Raw genomic sequence first — 20600 nt, forward strand, 5'->3', positions numbered from 1 at the left:
ATAATGAAGCCAGTGGCTTAACTCCTGAGTTCAGCTTTTAGACTACCCAAGCCTCCAATGATTAGCATGGCATTGTGAGACGAACCTCTGATGTGGGCTGAAGGATGGATCTAATCGGCCAAAGACAGGGAAAATAGTTATTCAGCCTCCTGGGCTCAGAGGGATGAGGGTGTTGGATAGCTCACTGGGTTAATGGCCTCACTCACGACCAGCTTTCACCAAGATCATCCAGCCCCCCAGAATTTTGAGGCTGGCTCCTCCCCTGTGTCCACCTCAACTTAGGTCTCAGATCCGCCACACACACTAATCAAGAAGGCCCACCTTGAGAAGAACAAGTCAACTCGGCAATTATTATTGTTCTGTAAACACAAAGGTTAAGAGATTGGTGGGGCTAGACCTTCAACGCCATGCCAGCCTCTCTATCTTAAACTCTATGCAATCTGTGTCGAGCCAGAGGACCTGTTAGTCATGCTGGACGTGCTACTGCAAAGCGCCACCCTCACCATCATCAGGCCTGGTGGCCAACAATATGCTATGCCTGGGTCTGTGGCTCAAAGGACTATTGCAGCCACTACAGGGGCCTGTGTTTGACCTCATGGTCACAGGTTCAAATCCTGGCAGGTCCACTCAGCCCTTCAACCTCCCCCGAGATTTCTAAGAGTACCATTAGGTTGGGTAACAATAGACTTCTGTTATCTGTCAATAGCGCTCTGTCGGTGGACGTGCACTCTACAGACACAACTGTTAGGTTCCCTGAACGCAGCAGCACTGTGCATTCACACTTGGTGAAAGATCTCACTTTTGAATTGTAAATCAAATCTCACATCTTTTTATTTGGCACAAAATACAAGCAGGGTGGAGCTGTTGCGCCCAAACGAACAAGTCACCACTGAACAAGCTATCACATTAGTTGTACATTTGTGAGGTGGTGTATTGTATATTCACTTTGCAAACACAGTTGGAGAAAAATAGTACACGTTTGTGTCAGTGAACAAACGTAGCCCAATGGAGAACTGCTGCGATCTGAGAAATTGTGAAATGAGGAAACATTTACAAGCACGCAAGGTGGGAAAAAGGACACCTTTGAAAGTCTTTGCTGAAGAGAAATGCTAATTTCGCACTGACTCAGAAATAGGTCTGTGCAGCTTCGGAATACCTGAAATAAAAAGAATTTCAAAATTATGTTCAGCTTTCGTCACTGTTCCTGCAGTCTTAACTTTTCATCGTTGGTCGTTTAAAAACGTATGATGACCTGCTATTGTTGTCATCCGTCATGTGATGTCACTTCCTAGGGGGCCAAAGGGACACATGATGCCGTGTGTACTATAGCAATGATTTGGCTGAAGCTCACGAATACGGATCCTTATCTGCACAGGGTCACAAGAAGGCCACGAGGTTGTGATTAACAAATGATTGGAAAATCTATATTTCTTTAAGGTGATTTAGGTGGTTCATTTTGTCAATTCAATGTGCAGTAGTCCTCCTTGGGTATTCAAGCTTTTTTGAAGCATACTTGGGGAGTGACTGCCTACATGGGTCCAACTACCGTGGGGGAGGGGGGTTAAGGGTGTACTGGCCCCTCAAAATATGAGAAATTACCTTTGGTATCAACAATATTCCCATAAGACCATCCTCCTTTGTGTCCCAGCAAAAGGACAGTGTTGCAGGCAGAGGAACAAACATTAAAGGATGCCTTTGGTTTAAGCAGCCAGGCCAACCTGCATAGTCAAGGACAAGGGCTGTCCAAACAAGTACATATGTCCAAAGGTTTTTATACATTTTACTCTTAGTGTGAGTGTTGTGACAGATTAAATGTCACTAAACCCAGCGCACATTATGTGCTCTGAAGGATTTCAGCTTAAATTACTATCAGAAATAAATATGTCAAATCTAAAAACCTGTGGTTATTCTGATGTTTCGAAAGATGCTCTTTGATTTTATGCAAAGCAGCCTTGTGCTATTTGTCCCCCTCCTTTTTGTCATGGGTGATCTATTTACAGTATTAAGTTAATTTAATTAATGGGGCCTCTTTTCAAAGCTATGGTGCAGTGAAATCAGTGTAAACCCAAGGCGTAAAAGGCTTACACCAGTATTTACACTTGTTTTACACTCTGGTGCATTTTAAAAACCTTTGGCAGGCAGAGTGGGAGATAGGAAAGGGATATATGCTTCTTCCTCGTCCTGCAAAACTCCCTAGTTCTATGCCTGCATGCGATTGTCATGCAGGTCTCAAACTAATGGACTACGATGGAATCTGCCTGCATTTCAGACCTGATGAAAACAGGTGGATCCTTTGGAAATTCATTGTCAATGTAATCTGCAAAGTGTCATTTTTTACAAAACCAATAGGGAAATAAAAGAGTAAAAGTGCTTTCACGTGGACGTATTCTTTCTTTTTGCACTGGTTTGTAAATGCAAAATTGCCCAAGTGCCAAAGTTGGTCGTCCTGCATCCTATTACCAAATTTAATAAAACTAGCCTGACTGATTAAATTGCTTCTTTACTGATTGTGAGAGTGTTTTATTTACAGACAATGGGCCTCATTACGAGTTGGAGGCAGCCAATTTGCTATTAGCACCATGGCTGCCTCCAAAATCGTTTCCATGTCCGGGTTCTGTGAATGAGGAATTACCGGGTCATTCCGACCTTGGAGGACCCAGTAATTCCTCATGCACAAAACCATTCCCCATTCCCATTTGAGCCCCCATAGGGCTCAATGGGAATGGGGATGGAGCTAATAACGGGCCCGTTAATAATGGGCCCATTATTAGCTCCTTGGTCCCCTCGCGGGACCCGGAAAGGACGTCTGGTTTTATCAGATGTCTGTTCCGGGTCCCGCCAGGGCAACTCGTAATCAGGCATCCCGTAATGAACAGTGCCGGTCCCGTACCGGCACCGTTCATTACGGGACTGCCAGGGTCGTAATGAGGCCCAATGACTTATTTACAAACTTGGCCAGAGAAATATATTTGTAACATGAAGACTGTATGCAAACCAGACTACCTGAGACCATGATGAGTAACCCAAAATACATGTATGCAGGGCCTCGTGATTTATTGTTTGGGGAATGCTGCTCCCATTGTAGCCAACACCCATCACCTTTAAGGCACACCCCTTGCTCGAGCCCCCTTCAACTTCATATCTACTGCATTTTCTTTCATGGGTTACCATAGAGAACCTGTTGTAATTTGGATGTCTTTTAACTCCCCTTTTTTCAGAAATGGTGCTATTGTGTATCCCATTGCAGCACATTATTTTAAAAATACACTCTCCAAGGGGGTAGTCTCCCTACATTGCTGAAGGCTGCCTCAATTGACTTGCACTAATTTCGGGGAGATAGATGTTAACCCCCCCTGATGAAAATATTCTCCTGCCAACAATGACCTTGAGTCGTTTACAGTCTCAGTGCCTGTAAAGGACCGGTGGGGGGTGTCTGTACTTCTGCTCTCTATATGGTAGAAGAGAGGCACAGAAGACCCCAGCCAATATTCTCTATTACAGTAGCAATGGACGAGCAATCAAGGCCTAGCTTCTCAGGAGGTGATGCAGGCTGGTTCTTAAGTACAGTGTAGTCCCCAAGCCCCCACAAAGGAATGTCCACACACTGTATTGGTTAGAACACAGTCTTTATATAATCAATATTCAAGGTTATGTACACTTATTATAATAACTCACTTTGTACTTAGGAAAATCAACAATGGCAAATATATACAATTCTAAAGTGGTACCACCCTTTGTATTAGATCTCATTAAAGTGCATCAAAAATACTGTAACAATGTCACACAGATCAATAGAGTGAAACCAACAATAGAGAGAGGAGAGAAAATAAGATGGTTGAGCAATAGGCAGAATACTGGCCCCTACCACTAGACACAGTTCTGTGTGGAGATCCCCCCACCTGCGCAACCTGTAAAATAAAGATATAGCACAAACCCAGTCCATATATTGTTCTGCAAGTCTTGTTCCCTCCTATGATGTTTTTACCCCCCCAATGTACCTGGTGGAGTCGAGTTCTTCGAAGAGGCGTCGGCAGATCCTTCTTGAGCGACCCCCTTTCAAGCGGGAGTGACGGATCGTCGAGAGGCGTCGAGAAGCGTCGAGGAACTCGGTGTTTGGCGATGGGGAATCGACGGCCCTTCTTGAATGCCTTCCCTTTCAAGCGGGAGACACGGGGCGTCGAACGTCCGTCGACAAACAGGGTAGAACGGCGTCGATGAGGCGGCAGCTTCGTCCGAGCGGTGCTCGTCGGCGTCGGAGCGTCGGCCTCCTGCAAGGCAGAGGTGTGCGGGGCACCTCGGTGACAATAGTTCTGGACCGCAAAGATTGTGGAGACGGAGGCCCAGCAAGGGCGTCGAGTCGTTCGAGTCTTTGTGGTCTTCGGGTGGCGGGAAACCCACCGGCAGGTTTCTCCTCGGCGCGTTGGTCGTCCTCGACTTTCTCCTTCAGGATAAAGCGGTCGACGGTGCGGACGAGGGAGTCCTTCGATTCGAATGTTCTTAGGCAAAGGTGCAGACAGCTCCGCTCCTCGGCGGCACGGCGTCAAGTGGTTCCCACAGCTGGGCAACACAACTTCGACGGGCCTCCAGCGGTTACACAAACCTGCGAACCCTGGTCGACGGCAATGGACTTCGACGGCGGCGATGTCCGGGTGCTTCACTTCGATCTCCTCGGCGGTCCCGTCTCAGGTCGGCAGCCTTTCGAGGGTCTGTCTTCCAGGACGCTCCGGCGAAGATGGAGCGGTGCTCGATGGTCCCTCGGAGCACGGGAAGAGGGCGCCTTACCAGGTCCTGTCTCGGGTCAGTCTTCGACGATTTCGGCAGCCTTCGGATCGGTCGAAGCAAATGCAACAGCAAGTCTTCTTCTTCCAGCTGGACGTCGAGGATCAGCAGTTCCAGTTACTCTTAGAGTGGAGACTCAGCTCCAGAACGCTTCTGAACGCTTCTGAACGTTCCCTGAACCTCCTACCAGTGGTGAGAGTTCCCCAGATATACTATTCTGTCTCTCATCCACACTGCTGGCACACACTCAGCAGCCAATCATACAGAAGGGCATTCATGCAGTCAGTCAGCCAATCAGGCACACAGTGCATTCAGGCCACACTCCTCCCTTTCAGACACTCACAACAAGGAATGTGGATTGGGACAAATACCCAGCCATTCAACACTACACACTGCATTCAGGCCAGTTTCGGGCAGGGCTGTCTCAGTCTTTGTCTCTCATGCCAGAAACCAGACAACCACAACAAGGAGTGTATATTGGTCTCACACTCCATTCACCCAGGTCCCACCCACAGGAGGTACCCACAACATACAGTCACTGAGAAGGCTCCAGTCAGTCTAGCTGGGCCTTCACAACAACACCATATATGGAACTTCCACCCAACAGCCAGTCAGGGGGAAGGGACAGAGTCAGGGCTTCCCAGGACTTTGGTAAACAAGGTAACAGGCAATAGAAAGCAAGAGGCCACAGGGGCCATCTTGTTTCCTATCAGGAATCAACTGATCCCAATGGCAGGGCCTGGGTATCCCAAAATGGAGGACACCCAGAGCACCTGTCAAATTCAGCATGGAGCTGCCACCAGCCCATACCCTGCTCTGTGGGCCACCCACAGGTGCCCAAAAACATACACTAGGGGCACAGGGTTGTACCCCTACCCATGGGTGCCATAAGGGTATCCCATGGGTCTGTTCACCAAACCAAAAGAGAGAGCTGCACTGCCAGGAGTCCCACATGGACTCCTGGGCAGAAAACATGACAGAACACACAATAAAAAGCAGTAAAGGACAAGGATTCACAGGCCCTGTCCCTCTGATGCATTTCCAGCATCACAGTGCCCCCTTGGGTGCTGCATGCAACCCCTCTCGGCAAGAAAAGCTGCCTCTGCCATAGGCATAATCATAATAATGTTACTGCCTATGCACAGTGGCATCTGGTTTGTTTGGATGCTGGGTGACAGGCTCCGCCCCCCTTGTTCCTACTCTACGGGAAAGATATACTCTTTGTTTAAAAAACAAACGTACATATTTCCCCCAGCGCAGCATGCAGCATTCCTATCCAGCAGCATGCTCATCTCACCATTTGTATTGTTCATGCATGATGGCCCAGGCTGGCTTGGGAGTCTGGGTGCAACATGCACTTCTTCGAGAAGCTTGGCAGTACCACAAAGCAGGGTTTACAGCCCCCCTCATTTTTTATTATGCTGACATGATGGGTGTATTACGTAGGGCTTGATTTCTGCAGCTGACTGTTACATCACAAACTCATCACACTTCATGCTGCGTAGGGACCTGCCGTTGTGCCAGCCTGCCTCAGGCAATATTTCTACAAACAAGGCCGAAACACGTGCCAGAAGTTGCTGTTGGTACTCTTGTTCAGAGATGTGCCTATCATTTCAGTGCTGGACTTCCTTTGCGGGTGGGGGAGGCTGATATGCAAATAGATATTTCTTCTCTGTGAAGGGTCAGTGAGTTAAGACGTGGTTGTAGACTCTCATGAGTGGATGAAATTCCCTAGAACAGGTTATTTGAACCATGTGCATTCTCAGTAGAAGGGCTACCACACTCTTGTTAATGTTCTAAATCTTGGGGTTTCTCCCTAAGTCGCCGGGGGTAATGCAGACATTGAGCCCTTACTCACTGTACCTTGGAGAGGCTCAGCTTCATTGCACTCTGGAGGTTGAACAAGGCCAAAACACATGTCTGGTGTTGCTGATGGTACTCTTGTTCAGAGGAGAATTGCCTAGCATTTCAGTGCTGGACTGCCTTTGTGGTTGGGACCAGACAGATATGCAAATGGTATTTCTCCTCTAGAAGGGTCAGTGAGCTAAAATGTGCTTCTAGAACCTTCTGAATGGAGGAAATGCAATAGAACATGTTATTTGAACCATGGTCGTTCTCAATACCTATATTGGAACGTGCTTGTTAAAATTGTTATAAATGTTTGTGACCTCGGCAGTCTCGCCCAGCACTGTCTCCTAGCGCACAGGTGCAAGCTTCTGGCCTGCCACAGTAGAGAGCTAAGGCATCCCCAGCCACAGCCACCCAACATCACCCCATCCTCAACAATTAAAGAAAATCTCCCCAAATTCTGCACCCTGAAAAGCCCTGCCTGACTTTAGCAGCTCTGCCACTTCGAAAATGTTCAGGCAAAGAATGAGAGGAAAACAAATGCTTTGGGGCTTCTCACAAGACCATGTTCTCCTCTGCATTATGCTTTTCCTTATTTACATTTCACATGCTTCTCCCAGGGTCTCCTTAAAACCACAGTCCATAAGATGGGCAGAGAGCAGAGCAGGGTGAATGTCGGAGAAGTGAAGGAGGTGCCATGCTGATGGCGCATGGACTGATACAAGGGGATATATGTGATCATAGAGGGCATACCTAGGCATGGGATTGCATCCCTCCAAAGACAGGACAGGGACTTCAAGTGTATGAATACAGAACATCTCCTCTCCTTTCTGCAAGCGCCTTGTTCTATTTCCCCAGAGTGAATCCTCAGGTGCCAACCTTCCTAAAGGCAATGTTCAGCGTCTCTGGAGAGAAAGCGGAGACCCATTATTTCTGAAGATGGCAGAGACTCTTTCCCAGCATGATCCCATCCTTCTTGGGGTTGGCAGTTTCCCCATCCGCGCGAACTCATGGAACCCACCTTTGCTACAGGCTACCTGTTTTAAATCCTTTGGTGGCGCCCCAGAAGTTGTCCTTACTACATGCAGTGGAGCTGGAACGAGGGCTGACGGGGGTGCCGCAGCGCCCCTTGAAATGCTAGAGAAAGGTCAGAAGCAGGGCCCAAAATAGTGTGGCTTTGAAGTGTGCTTTATTATACCATGTGTAAAATAAACTTAAAATAAAATAAATACATGTGTTTGTTTAAAGACAGTCATTTGCAAAGCGGAGTAAAGAGTCTAGGGAGAAATAGCCCCTGGAATGTTCTGTTAATTCCTGTGTCTTTCGGATTGATATATGTTTGGTTAAATAGCAGAAATGTGAGTTTGTAACTAAAAACCCTGTGGCATACGTGATGGCCCAGCGGAGAGTGTAATGAATGGGCAGTGCCAAAGATTTCTTCATCCTTACAGATGTGACAGCGCTCACAGCTTCATGTGTTGAATGAAAGACTGCATTTGCAAAAGAGGTAAATTGACAAGGCATACAATCTGACCGTTCCCTTTTTTATCATCTTTGCCAGGTATACTGTACCCTGCAGTAAAATGTGACATGCGGCCATCGCTTCTCAGCAGGGCTAGGTGCCAAGGACGAGTATGTCCGTCCTTTTTGCACAGACTTGCATAACAGCCTGGCACTTAAGGGACAGAAACTGCATTCTCATCAGGGATGGTCTTTGTTTACTAGCTTCCTATAACTTTAATGGCACGATGCCATCATTCTCATCAGGCCCACTATACTTTGTATGAGGCAGGACTGTCCCCATTTTCAGCACACCACTGGGCTTTAAACGAGACAGCGGCGCCTGCATTTCTAAGATGAACAGCACACTACTAGGATTTTTCCGTTGTGCTTCAGTACCTTTTTTTTATTTAAGAAGAAGTTGGCAGAGTCTGGCCAACATGTGGGAACACCTAAGCAGGAGAATTCTTACCAGGAAAAGAGAGATTCCTTTTTTTGCCCACTGAGTTGCATAGGAATGAACTTTATTTTAGGCGATATATTAGAAATGTTACAAAAGACCTAAATTCCCCCAAGAAAATGTGGGAGCCCTCCCCCTAAATAGCATCTTTGTCCAACAGTGTCTTCTATTGAGACAAGACTATAATTGTAAATGAGCATATAGCCAGTCTTGCTTTGGTAAATGCTGGTATATTAAGTAAGGTAAGAGGCTAATGGGGGCAATGCCTATTGATCCACTACTGTAATGCTGCGCTCTTCACTGCATGAGCAGTTGGGGATTCATCTGTTTGGGAGCAAGAGAAGTCAAGTAGTGATTGCAGCTAGATAGTCCCAGAGTTTTCAGACATGTGGACGGGTTCCTGTAGCTCCGGAAAAGCTGTCTTGGCACCAAGCCCAGCATTCAACTGGGCTGGATGCAACAAAGTAGGTGAAATGCATCCAGGTGGAAAATGGCGCTGATTAACTCAGATGATCTGTAACACCTTTGAGGGGATGAGAAAGATGGCAATGGGCATACACTTGACAAATATGTGTGGTTCCATACATTTAATGAGCCAGTTCAAATGCTTCTTAAATGATAATCTATACTTTTGATGGGCAAGCCCTTTAAATATTCATTACCTGTTGAGGCTGAGAAGGGCCTAAGGCCAGAACACCTGCTCAAACCAGGACTTTACCAAGCTCACCTTTTATCTGACTTCTACTTACACACATAGGGTTCCTTCCACACATTGACTATCCATTCACTGCAAGCACTTCTGTTACCTCAGAAGACCAAGGAACATTGTTTGGGCCTTCAAACTGTATTTTGGTTACCTAAAGCCCCAATCTAGCCCTTCTCAGCCAACCATCCATCCCACTCCTGTCCATTCACCCAGCTACCCCCTCTCTCTCGGGCTGCACCCTGTCTTCATTGTCTTCACTTGCCTATTTCATCTACCCTTAATCATGCATCTTGACTTCGCCCATTCCTCCTTCTCTTCACTCTTCTCCTTCCCTTCTCTCATAGCATCCAGTCTCAACTTGGTGTAATGTCTGCATCACTCTCCAGCCACCCCATCTTCCTCCTTCCCCCTGTACCTGCATCCCTCAAATAAAATGCCCCCAGGAACTCCAGCCTCATCTACCCCCCTCAACTACTGCACAGCACCTGCTCCTCTATCTCGCCTCTTAGCACTATTTCCCTTGGCCTCTGGAATGCACAATCCCTCTGCAATACGTCTTCCTACATCCCTGACCAACTCTCATCACCCTCAACTTTCACTTCCTTCTATCACAGAAACCTTGCTTTCCTCTCATGTCTCTGCTTCACTCCTATTTCACAAACATAATCTCCTCTCTTCGCAATCACCCCCGCAAACCTTCATCTGCTCTCCAAGCTTTTCTTACGCCTCGCAAGCTAATATCCAATGCCTCCTCCCTTTCTAATTACTTTGATTGCTCACTAATTTTCCTCTAAAATCTCTAAACTGTTTGATGCTCCCATTTCACTCCTCTCTCTTTTTTCCCAACTCTACTAATGCCCACCACCTCTCCCCTGCTTCTTTTGCTCTTGTTTACTCCTCTCCTACCTATCCTATTGAATTAGCACCCATCCTTCGACAGTGCCAACCCATCTTGCACTCCTATTGACCCTTTTGCTCCCCAAAAGGTCAAAGACATAGTGTTAGGTATTTGACTTGTTTCCTGTATATATTCAAATACCTGTATACATACAAAAGTGTTAGTTTACATTTCTTTCTGATTCGTAGCATGCCTGTGCTGAAATATTTGTTTACTTTATTGCCAGGTGAATTCCTAATGATTCCAGGACCCATACACAGGGATATAAGGCATCTTCTACATGACCTAAGGAGACTGTTTGGCGGAGTTGTGGAGGAAAGAGGGCCACATGTTCTAGATATCATTAAAGTATGTGTTTGATAATGTACCTGGTCTCCTGTGTGGTACGAGTCCTAACAGATTGGCGACGAGCTTCGAACCCACCAAGGCCCCCCTGCTCAATTCCTCCTGCCCTTGTGTATCTGTGACCCTTCGGTTGCTGGGAATTCAACCAACCGCTTCATTTGAGTGACAGCGTCATGCTCCTTCTCCATGTGACGTCCCAGTCAGTTGTAGCGCCTGCGCGAGCCTCGCTTGGGACCCGCGCATGCGCAGTTTAATAAACCGCGTCCGTGCGGGCAGTTGCCGCCGGGACGCGTAGCAGGCAGCATCGCGTCCCGTGTCTCTCTGAGTGTGTGCGTGCGTGCATGTATGCGTGTGGGCCACCCGAGGCACGGATGGCTATACAACAACTGGCGATGAGGCGGGATACCATCGCAGCGTTTGCTCGATGAACACAGCGTGTTTTACATCAGCGACTCTGCACGGTGGTGAGTCACGGACCCGGTGGGAACAAATCTATGGTGTCCTAGCGTCTGGTATGCAGTAGTAGCGGCCTGAAAAGGTGCTCGTGCGCTGCTCATACCATATTCACAGAATTTTTGGAACTCTGGCAGTCCTCTACAACCCAGAGGACAGCCCACATTGCATAGCTACCGCACAAAAGGTGGCTGGAAAGCACAGCTGGCAACAAGGAAGACACACAGAGCTGGAGGGGAGCAAGGGCATGCTGAATTCCACCGTACAGTAATGTGAGGTACGTGCACTGCCCACCCAAGTCAGGTTTGCGGCCTCTGAGCCATAAGGAGGTGCCTGTGCGACCTGTAAACATGGCGGGAAGTGGCGGAGAGGCGGAAGCTGCGACTGTGGTGGTGAAAGCACAACAGGGATCGTTGTTACCCATGCAAGAGTTTGATGTGTCCGGTCCCCCTTCGAAGTTGTGCCCAAGATGGTTGCTATGGATAAAAAAACTTTACAGAGACTGGGATAACCAATGACGATGCAAAGTGGGCCACTCTTTTGTACTCGGCAGGTCTGGATGTCCTACGCATATATGAATCCCTGAACCTGCAGGTAGTCACCTATGATGCCGTCAAAACTGCTCTGGAAAATCACTTTATACCGCTCTCTAACGTCGACTACGAGAGATTTCTCTTCTGTGGGGAAAAACAGCAGGAGGAGGAATCACTTGATCAGTTTTGTGCTCGACTGCGGCTCATGGCCACCACGTGTCGATGGTACAGTGAGGAATCGATGATTAGGAATCAAGTACTCCAAGGGTGTGGCTCAGGCAAACTACGAAGGCAAGTGTTGAGGGAACCGGGCTGGACCCTGCAACAAATCCTAGACAGTGGTAGAACCTATGAACTGGCAGAGTCGAGAGGTGCCAAGATGGACGCAGCAGTGCGTCCTGGGAAATCGGAAGAGGCATTTGCTATCAATAAACAGACTGCGTCGAAAGACAAGTGGGGTTAGAAACGACAGGAAACTCGTTCCCCAACAGGGTCTGGATCTATCTGCCAGTATTGCGGATATGATTTGCCCCACTCTGAAGAGTGTCTGGCCAAATCGAGGTCATGTGGCCGGTGCAACGGACCAGGACACTACGCCCGAATGTGTCGTGCCCCAGCTCCCGTGTCAATACAGAGGGGCAGGGTACGAGGGGTTGGTTCGAGAAGGCAGAGGAGCATTGCGGCTTTGGAGCAAGAAATGCAGAGACTTCAGTTAGCTGAGGAGGAAGAGGAGGAGGAAGATGAAGTATTCTTCATCTCGAGCATCGCCACTGGGGCGAAGAGTAAAAGACAGCCCAAATGTGTTGTGAACATTCAAGGGGTGCCGACACAAGTGCTAATTGACACAGGGGCCTCAGTATGCGTGCTTGCCTCGGAACATTACCAGAAGATTCCGGGCCCTCCCGTGCTGAACATTTCGGCGGCGCGGATTTTCATGTTTGGCGGAGACACTCCGCTCCCCATCAAGGGTGTGTTTGTAGCGCCTGTATCCAGGGGCAGAAAGACCATAAAGGCCCGATTTTTCGTTACAGATGTGAGTCCCCACTCTCTACTCAGCTGTGCGGAATCCGAAGCCCTGAACCTGGTTCACTTTGCACTAGAGGTCTATCAGGTGGATATTGAGACACTGCTGGACAGGTTTGCAGGCCTTTTTGAAGGAGTTGGGAAGTTGAAGGCACCCCCGGTACGTCTGCACATTGACGACACGATCAGACCAACAGCCCTCAAGCACAGGCGGATTCCGTTTCATCTTCGAGAGAAAGTGGAAGATGAGCTCCGGTCGCTTGTCAGTATGGACATTATCAAGAGAGTGGAAGGACCGACGTCCTGGGTTTCGCCCATTGTGGTGGCGCCCAAACCAAAACAGCCTGGGGCGGTGAGAATTTGTGTAGATATGCGTCTCCCCAACGCCGCAATTAAGAGAGAGAGACACTTAACGCCGACCCTCGATGACATCATTGGGGAGTTGCAGGGGGCGAAAGTTTTTTTGAAATTGGATCTACGGGCGGGCTATCACCAGCTTGAGCTCCACCCAGACTCTAGATTCATCACGACTTTTACCACACACGAAGGCCTTTATCAATTTAAGCGCCTGAGCTTCGGCATTTCATCGGCCGCCAAAGTCTTCCAGAACACTATTAGGGGGGCGCTGGCAGGCCTTAAAGGCGTCTTGAATATGAGTGATGACATCTTGGTATTTGCCGACTCGGAAGCAGAACACATGAAGAGGCTCGAGAGCACGCTGAAAAGGGTGAGTGATCTGGGACTTACCCTACACCGTCAAAAGTGTGAATTCTTTAAAGACCGGATAGGGTTTTTTGGATTTATTTTTCACGCCGCTGGAGTGTCACCGGATCCAGCTAAGATCAGAGACATTCGAGAAGCTGCGGCACCATCATCCCCCACAAAGGTAAGGAGCTTCTTGGGGATGGTGAATTACTGTGGGCGCTTCATCAAGGGTTTGGCTTCCTTGTCTGAACCCCTCAGGGCGCTGACCAGGAATGACGCCATGTGGAGGTGGGAAAGCAAGGAACAGGAGGCATTTCAAGCCCTCAAGAATGCTCTGTCCGATGGGGACACCAGGGCGTACTTTAACTCTTCCGTGGAATCGGAGATTGTTGTGGATGCCAGTCCCGTGGGTGTTGGGGCAGTACTATTGCAGCTTGATGAAAGGGGGGACATGCGACCCATCGCTTACGATTAAGGCTCTCTCCAACACCGAAATGCGATATTCGCAAATTGAAAGGGAGGCGCTAGCCATTCTGGGGGGCTGTCACCATTTTCACCTGTACATCCTGGGCAAGCCTGTCGTAGTGGTGACGGACCACAAGCCGCTGCTGCCCATATTGGCGGGGGTGTATTCGAAGCCGCCGCCCTGGATCGAGAGGTGGATGTTAGCCCTAATGGAGTATGGGGTTCGACTAATATACAGACCAGGAACCAACAACCCGGCAGACTATCTCTCACGGCACCCCAACACAGAGAATACAGAGAAGGACGGTGGCGTGTCCGACTGCCAAAGGTTGCTCTGTCACATGGTGGATGGGGCGCTACCGGTGGCGCTGTAGAGGCTGGCTATAGCGACGGAATCATCCAAGGATGAGGTGTTCGGCATCATCAAATGGCCGTGAGAAGTGGCGACTGGAGAGAGGTGCTGCGTAACAATTCACGGCGACAGTCAGATGCCCAAAAGGACCTGCAGGCACTCTGGAAGGTCCGGGATGAACTGTCAGTCTCAGATGATGGATTGATTCTAAGAAGGAGGCAGATTGTGATCCCGCAGGCGTTAAGGATGCGCGTGTTAGAGCTGGCTCATATCGGGCATCAAGGGGTCGTCAAGACCAAGGCGAGACTTCGGCCCAAGGTCTGGTTTCCTGATTTGGAGGGGATGGTGGAGAGTTTCCTGAGAAAGTGCTTGTCATGTCAGGCAGCCAACCCAGGAGACAAGGCCCCACCTATCAGTTCTGTGGAACGGAGTGAGAAGCCGTGGGGAACCGTCCACGTGGACTTTGGCTCGACTGGTCGGGGCATGTATCTTCTGGTGGCGGTGGATCAATGGTCAAGGTATCCGGAGGTGGAGGTGGTGGAATCCACAGCGACAGAGTTTACCACGAGGGCCCTAGACAAAATGTTTGCAACGCCTGGATTCCCAGAGATACTTTGCTCGGACAATGCACCGCCATTTACCGGCAGCCAGTTTGCCCAGTATCTCCAACATAGGGGGATCCGTCACCGCAGTGTATCCTTGCTATGGCCTCGAGCGAACGGAGAGACCGAAAGGATGATGCGTACCTTGAATAAGGTACTGAGGATTTCCGCCAGTTGGGGTGAAGACCTTCTGAAAAAGCTTGTGGAGTTTCTGTGAGAATATCGCACCACGCCTCACCAATCAACCGGGGTTGCCCCTGCGGAGGCGTTGTTCGGGCGTTGCCCTCGGGGAATGATACCAGAAGTAGAGGGCAGGAGACCAGGTGTCATAGACAATGACAAAGTTCGAGAGGAGCGCGCCATGCGCAATCAGAAGGAGAGCGAGAGACGAGGTCTGCACGACACCGAGGTGTGTGTCGGAGACTCCGTGTTAGTTCGGAACCGGCACCCCGAGGGAAAACTGTCTCTACCCTACGAGCTTCGCCCGTGGAAGGTCACCCACGTGAAAGGAACTATGGTGACAGCGGCCTGTGAACACGGCACTGTCACCCGCAACAGGTCTTTCTTAAAAAAAGTGGACACATCACCAGAGGCCACAGGTCTAGAGGAGATGCCACACCAGGACACGATCCCCGAGGCTCCAGACGAGGATCCCACCAGGGCCATCGCCCCTGCGGACTTCAGTACCAATAGAACTTTGCCGGGCACCTCGAGGTACCCCGTGCGGAGGGACCGGAGACTGCCTGCTTACCTCAAGGACTATGTCCTGGACTCAGGGGACTGAGCCGAGGTCCCAACGTGCCGTCACCAGGGAGTATCCAGTTTGTGTTTACCAGTTTTGCGTTGTTAGAGCACCATATTGTTGTACTGTTTTGTTGATGAAAAAAAAAGGGATGTGACGTCCCAGTCAGTTGTAGCGCATGCGCGAGCCTCATTTGGGACCCGCGCATGCGCAGTTTAATAAACTGCGTCCGTGCGGGCAGTTGCCGCCGGGACGCGTAGCAGGCAGCATCGCGTCCCGTGTCTCTCTGAGTGTGTGCGTGCGTGCATGTATGCGCGTGGGCCACCCGAGGCACGGGTGGCTATACAACACTCCACTCTTCAGTCTGGGCTTGATCCCAGCCCGCACAGCATCCAGGTTGCGTTGGGAGAGACACACCCTATAGTGTGGCCAATCTGTTTTCTGCATCGACAGCAGCGGCACCCATCTCCTTCTGCTGCCCTGCTTGGCTTGGTGGGTCCCGCTTTGATTTGGAGGATACATTGCATTGGGGGATACGCTGCCTCTGCAGGCAGGTCAGATTACGGTTCTGGTTGGCGCACCTCTTCCTTCCTATGTCAGAGTAAGGAACCCTCACATCTCACTTCACCCAATTCCATACTACCTCCAGCCTTAAAGACGGCCACACGTGATTTGGCACATTTATTTCATGGAGAAATGACCTGCAGTTCCCAGCACATGAACGGATTTACAACATATGCTCGTTGGCTACCGGGGCAAGCGGTAAGGTGATCTAGAGTTGACAAGCTTCCTCATGGTGCTGTCACTCTGTGGTGATTACTGCGTGATTGTTCTTTGATTCGCCTCAGTGACTCTCTTATGCACTTGTTTTTTTTATCTGGTTGTACCAGTGCCTAATCTGTGCAACTGTGTTTATTCAGACAGGCAGTGTATTTAGTCGGCAGAGATTCTTTCTTCCCCTGGAGAACCTATAGTGAAGTGGGACATTTGTAAGGAAGACTTTCAAGATTATGCACTTGCAATTCATGGGCCAACCTTCCACATTGAGTGCTACCCCTCTCCCAGAACTCTCTGTATCCTCTTCTGGCTTCTGGTCTTGGGGAAGGGGAGGAAGCACCCACCCCTATGAAACCATCTTCAGGAAGATGGATAAACATTTTGAAAGGAAAATCATCATCGTAATTCAGCGATACCATTTTACTACCAGGAATCAGGGCATGGATAAGTCCTTCGACTTCATCACAGCGCTAAGAGATCTGGATAAAAGTTGTAACTTTAGTCAGTCTTACAACGAAAAACTAAGGGACCAATTTATGTTAAAAGTGAGAAAGAATAGAAAACCAGAGCGGAAATATGGGCCAAGATGGATCCCAATTTGGAGAAGATCATAGACATTGCAAGATATTGGAGCACATGTTGGCTTGTGTGAAGGAATTGGAAAATAAGGAACTGAAGAACTCTGTGAATGTGCTGGGCCCTCCCAGACATAGGAGACAGAGCACGAGTAAAAAGAAGATGTTCACTTCATTAAGGACTCCCCCCAAGAAAGAAGACTGGGGGGAGCGAAGCTCACAAGGGGGCACTGGTTAAAGTTGGTCTGGTTCCCTATGCCAAGAGACATTTTCTTTGTGGAAGCACATTTCATTTTGCCAACCATGCAGTGTCCCAGTGTCAACGTTTTCTCACTCAGACTTGTCAGACGCAGTCTCAAAGTCCCCTTCTTCCTCCTCACCTGAAGAGATGGACTCTGGAGAGGAAAACTTCTTCTGTCCTCTGAGATGGTAATCCTTTTTTTTAGTAGATATGGTCTACCATGGAAGGAAGCCACTGTGGCCGCGAGAATTCAGCAGGTCATTGACCCTGCTTCCGGAATAGCCAGAAAGTAAGGAAAAAAGTCTCCAGGCACAAAAAAACATGTGTAGTTACAACAGATATGAATTGCTGATGTGTCCAGGTAGGTGCACCATTGATGTAGGTACGCCTCGTGGTCCCTCCCCGCAATTGCCACAGACCCCTATCATCATCCTGAAGTGCATTTGTCTTGATGTCTGTTCCCAAAGCATTTTTCATGCACTGCATTGAAAAACGCTGCCATACTTTTAAAGAAGCACATGTGCTGAAGTACGTGTTTTTTGCTGCCCAGTATGGTGCATTTCGTGAGCATTTCATTCCATATGGAGAGGCTTATTGTTGTTTTATCAGCCCTCACCACCTTCCAAGATGGCTGCCTGCTTTGTGCTGCTACCTTAGTAGCATGGACCTAACACACTTCATTGGCTGCCTTACATTCATCACCCAATCGGCAGGTGCGGGAGGCGGCAGCTGGCCCACTGCTTCAAATGCCCACTCTGAGCCCCCTGTCTGCTCCCTGACCGCTACCAGGGCGCCCTAGGGTGAGGCACAGTTCCGTGCTGTAATCTTGATTGCGGCCCTATACTTGACTTTTGCATTTGTGTGCCACAGCCACCCTGCAACATGGGATAAGCTCCATGTATTTGCCCATATACTTGACTTTTGCATTTGTGTGCCACAGCTGCCCTGCAACATGGAGTAGGCTCCATGTATTTGCCCATAAACTTGACTTTTGTATTTGTGTGCCGCAGCCGCCCTGAAAAGTGGGGTAGGCTCCATGTATTTGCCCATATACTTGACTTTTGCATTTGTCATCCGCAGCCGCCCTGTAACATTGGGTAGGCTCCATGTATTTGCTCACCCTGAATTCTCTTTTGCACTTTGCATGTGATGGATTACCACTGTACGATCCTCTATTATGTATTAACCTTCTGCGTTTCCTTTCTGTGACCTGAAGCACTGCAACCAATCTCTTAAGTATATGCGCCTAGAGGTGCGCTATATATATATATATATATATATATATATATATATATATATATATATATATAACTCCGCTATGCGAGGGCCATATGTTTTGGGAGATCCATGATGCCAGTGGATTTCATGAGCCATATGTTGCGCTCTTTAATCTAATAAAGACTACTTTTTGATAGTGGACACTGGTTTCCTGAAGTAACATTGTTTGACTGGGGGAGTGCTTTCCACGGACTGCAGAAAAAACAGTCTTTTGGACATATATATATATATAATAAATAAAATAAAGTATCACACAGAATTTCGAGGTGAGTCACCTCTCTTCAGGGGCATGACTTTGTAGTAGAATTTGTTGTGCTGCGGAAAGAGAACGTAATTGCTGATTAGCTTTCACACAATGGAAGAGGTGTGGCTCAATTTGAAGAAGTTGAAGAGGACTCCTGTCATAAATTCTTTGCAGTCTGTGATAGCACAGTCTCTCAGAGGGATTGGGAGCTTGCCAACAGGGAGTATTCTGAACTATGCAGGATCAGAGAAATGATTGAGAGTGACTGGTCACATTGGAACAGTGAAGCTGAACTTGGTGTGTTCCACAGGATTAAAGATGAGTTAGCTATTGAGGAGGGACATGTTTTGCGATCAGGGTGCAATGTTCCCTGGGAGGGTATCAGAAGAAAGTTGTTAGAGTTAGCTCATAGTGAACATCTTGGGATAACAAAAACCAAGGGGCGTTTTAGGACTGATTATTGGTGTCCAGGGTGAGATAGTGAGGTGGAAGACATGATAAAGGATTGTAATGTTTGTGCTGCATCAGGCAAGGTTCTCAAAGAGTATACAGAGCCCCTAAAGCCTCTGGACTTCTCGAGAGTGCCTTGGGACTATGTGGCATTAGACATACTAGGACCTATCCGGTCCAGGAGAGGTGTAAAGAAGTATGTGTTTGCATTACTTGATCTATATTATAAATGGGTGGAGACCAAGTTGGTGCAAGAAGCCGACTCGAGGTCTGTTGTGCAATTTTTAGACAAAGTTCCTCAAAGGGAGGGATCTGCCAGAAAGCTCCTGGCAGATAATGGAGTACAGTTAGCCTCAAATGAAATTAGAGATTTCCAAGAGAGGATGGGTGTAGTGCATCATAAAGCACCCTTGTTCCTTGTTCCATCCTGCCACCAACGGGGTGGTGGAAAGATTCAACAGAACGCTTATGTAGAGTGTCCGCATGGTTTCATAGGGAGGGAAAGACTGGGAGAAAAACGTGGACAAAGTGGTATGTGCATACAGACTAGCACTGCATGTCACCACAGGCCTTACGCCTTTTGAAGTCCTGAGGAGGAAGGTATCCATGTCAGTCTGTCCGCCATGGTTGGGGGGATGAGGTTCATAGACTGGGATGAAGATGCTCTTAGAAGGAGAGGTACGATCGTGAGGAGAAGACATGGCTCACCAGAGTGGAGGAGATTGACAGAGTGTGGGTAAGCAGACCATGTGGGGTCATCTCATCTCGCTTGGATTGCTGCCTCTTAGAACTCACAAACCTCTGAACCCATCTCTCTCCCTGTCAGCATCTCCAAAGTATCAGTCCTTGGACCTCTGATCTTCACCCTCTATACCTCTGCCATAGGAAGAATTATGTCATCTTTTGGCTTTCCCCATCACCTTTTTGCTGAAGAACACAAATATTGTTCTCATGTCCCTCCTTTACCCCAGCCGTCCTTGAACGGATTACGAGCTATATCACTGCAATTCATCACTAGATGGCAATCCGGTGCCTCATGCTGAACTGATGGATGTCATCTTTCTACTGGCTTCCAATGCTATCCCTATCCTCCCCTATCTACTTCCCCCCTGACATTCTTACTCCCTCAACCAAGGCTCACAATTTTGGGCTCCTCTTTGATAGCATCCTTTGACTGCAGTAATTCATCACTACCACTGCATCTACTGCTCGCATTAACCTCCTCACATTTGGAAAATGTGTCCTTTTCTTGGTAACCGCTCTACAAAAACGTATGTCCACTCCCATACTCAGCAAACTTGACTATTGCTCAAGCCTACTCTTTGGCTTTCCTCTCTACTCCTTTGACCCTCTAGACAAAGGCCTCAGCTTTGCTACTCGTACTCTCTATAACATGCCCAGATCATCCTCCACTTCTATCTACCAACAACCTGCCGGCAGGCTCTCCATGCACAACCGCTCTCTTTTTAAGTTTCTTCTACAAAGCGATCATTGGTCTTGCCCCTCGATACCTGTGTAATTGTATCTCAGTTTACTCACCATCTCATTCCCTTCGATCCTCATCTGCACTCCACCTCACCTTCCCATGCCCTCCCTGTGCCTCTGTTAACTTCCCTCTTTCTCC

The sequence above is a fragment of the Ambystoma mexicanum genome, chromosome 6q (genome assembly GCF_040938575.1).
Source record: "Ambystoma mexicanum isolate Mex_15411 chromosome 6q, UKY_AmexF1_1, whole genome shotgun sequence".
In the NCBI taxonomy this organism is placed as follows: Eukaryota; Metazoa; Chordata; class Amphibia; order Caudata; family Ambystomatidae; genus Ambystoma; species Ambystoma mexicanum.